Source organism: Propithecus coquereli, unplaced genomic scaffold, assembly GCF_000956105.1.
Source record: "Propithecus coquereli isolate 6110/MARCELLA unplaced genomic scaffold, Pcoq_1.0 Scaffold112, whole genome shotgun sequence".
In the NCBI taxonomy this organism is placed as follows: domain Eukaryota; kingdom Metazoa; phylum Chordata; class Mammalia; order Primates; family Indriidae; genus Propithecus; species Propithecus coquereli.
Genome location: NW_012135192.1, coordinates 2098599 through 2101315, shown reverse-complemented (window position 1 = coordinate 2101315; position 2717 = coordinate 2098599).

The following is a 2717-nucleotide window of genomic DNA, read 5'->3' as shown; positions in this document are numbered from 1 at the left end:
TCCACACCATAAGTGAAGACTTTGTATTTTCTAAAATGTCAGTATTCTGAACAATTTAATAGACATATTAGGAAATTACATTTATGTTGTTTAGTATTATCTCATGATGGTTTTTAATTAGCTATCAAGATATTTATAAAATACAATTTTACCAAATATCCAGGTTTCAATTCAATTCTGAGAATGCAAACTAAGCACTAAAATAGATCTTATTTTCAAACAACTTCTTTCTCAAAGTGCTTTAATTAAAAATGTAGTTCTAATCCTCAACATTTTTAACTTCAAGGCATAAGACCTTGAAATTATAGTTTAAAAAAGCAAGAGATGTTAATTACCTGAAAAATCTAAAATGCTATATAATCTTCATAAATATCATCGTGTATTATTTCGAAGTTTCATTATGAACAATAAGCATATTTTATGGAGCACTTAGTAGTTACCAAACATCATGTAAATGCATTAACTCGATGGCTCCACGTATAAAGTTAGGTATGGTTTATGCTTTTATTTAACACTGAGGAAACTGAGCCTTAGAGAGGCTAACTAACCAGCTTGTCCAAATCCATAAAGTAGGAGTAGAGCTGCCATCTGAATGGCAGCACTCAGATTTGCGCCTCTATCTCAACCACTCTGCTGCACCGTAGCCCACAAAGACGTAGCTCCATTGTAAACAAAGCAAAGAACGCCAGGTTGAATATATTCCAAATTTATTTTAGTCAAGTCTATACTTCATAGCCATGGCATCATAGCAGTGACAAAAGAGATGGTATACAGATGATATATTTCATCATTCCACTCAATAATCTCAGTTTTGACATAGAAAACTCCAAAACAGAGCTATCAAAATAATTTAGCGATGCTTACTGTAAGAAAATGAGCCTTTTAGTATTTTTTTTTTTCAATCTGTATGCCTGAAAGCACATGTGTTCTAGGTAAAAATGTGGTGACCAGAGTGATCCACAGAGTTTGAGAAGTGTTATATGCTCTCTTTTTTTTAGTGTATTTTACCATGTTCATAATAGAGAGAACACTGAAGCAAGCTTACTTTTAGTGTTTTCAAACTTATTTGAAATAATTAATAAGTACATAATTTGGAGAATGTTACTGATGATTGAGTAAAAAAATCTATTTTCTGTGATACATTGTAAAAAGGTCGTTTTGAATGTTTTAAGCAGGGGGTATTATATAATCTGAAAGCAGTTATAGGCATAAAACCAGGAGTGGTGACTAGCTTTCATCAACGATTGCTAGAGAATAGAGTCAATGAGAATCAATGTAGAAATGATTGTACCTGCATATATGTCATAATAAAGAATATATTATTTAATTTTATACGAACCCATGGAAAGTCTTCTTGACGTTAGAAACATAGGGGGAAAAAATCAGTGAACCAGAGAGCTCACTTGGAAATGAAATTCCATGTTGGCATGACTTATAGAAAGAAAGGAATTAAGAAAATCCTGCCACATTCACGCACATGCCTCTGTCATAAGGTTTTATGCTATATTACATAGCTCATCCATTAAATGTGCCACTTATGTGTTTTTTTTTGGCTGCAAGCCTCAGAAATCACTTTACCTATTTTAACAAAAAACAAATTTATTTGAGTGATAAGGAGTTTCATAGAGATTCAATGGGGTAATTGATTAATCAAGCTTAGAAAATTTTAGGAATCAGGGCAGATTCAGGTTTCCAGATAGTAGGAGCTAATTTCTTCAGGTGCCACCACTAATGTAATTCAGCCTAAGAGCAAAATCTCAGGAGGAGAGCATACAGTTGGCTTAATGTAGGTTACGTGTTCACCTCTTGGAGGGAGGCGGGCTGGCACCTTGACTTAGGTTATTTCTCAAAGGCAAATTTTACTACTATGAACAGAAAAAAAGGGTAGTGGGCACCATGTAAATTAAGGCATCAAATGTCTAACATCACTTAGATATGCAAAGGTAGAATACAAGTGTAACTACATTTAGTAATTTATATTACAGTCTATAATTTGCAGCAGAGTAGAATATTACTAAAAAACTTTCCATGTTTATTTTGTATTTGCAAAACAAATATTCGAAGTTATGCGTTGACAAGTTAGTCTCTAAATAAGGCATTAAAGTGGTGCATTTAAAAGTCAATAGAAAAGAAAAGCCAGTGGTTTGCATTTTTGAAAGCCAAAATCCATGTTTCTGGGATATGTGAGATTCAAAAGAATTGCACTCTTCCCTGTTTAACTTCAGTCTATTGTATTTCTCTTGTGTTAGCACACTTTCAGCAGCTTTCCATCATTATGTCAGGGTAGTACTTCATAATATTTTTCACATTTTCTGCCTCATACATCAAACTATAGAATTTTATCCATAAGGCAGAGCTGTCATTCTGTAAAATTTTTAGCAATGTTCCCATTTTTATCTGACATCTAGAAATACCTAAAGTAATAAAAAATCATTTTTACCTCATATTTGCTTTGGTTTTCATTCTGTCCCTGTCAGTCTATATACAGTATAGCAAGGGAAGATTTATATAACATCATTTTGGGTGTTCTAGAATCAGACAAAGAATCCTTACCTTAGCTGCTTTTTTATCCCACAGAATTTTATACAAAAGCATAACACCTATAGTTAAAATAATACTCCCCTCTTAAAACTCTACCTTTTTGGCCATGAATACTTTCTCTCCATTAAGTAGAAGTATATGTGTGTGTATAAATATATATAATATATATCACTTAT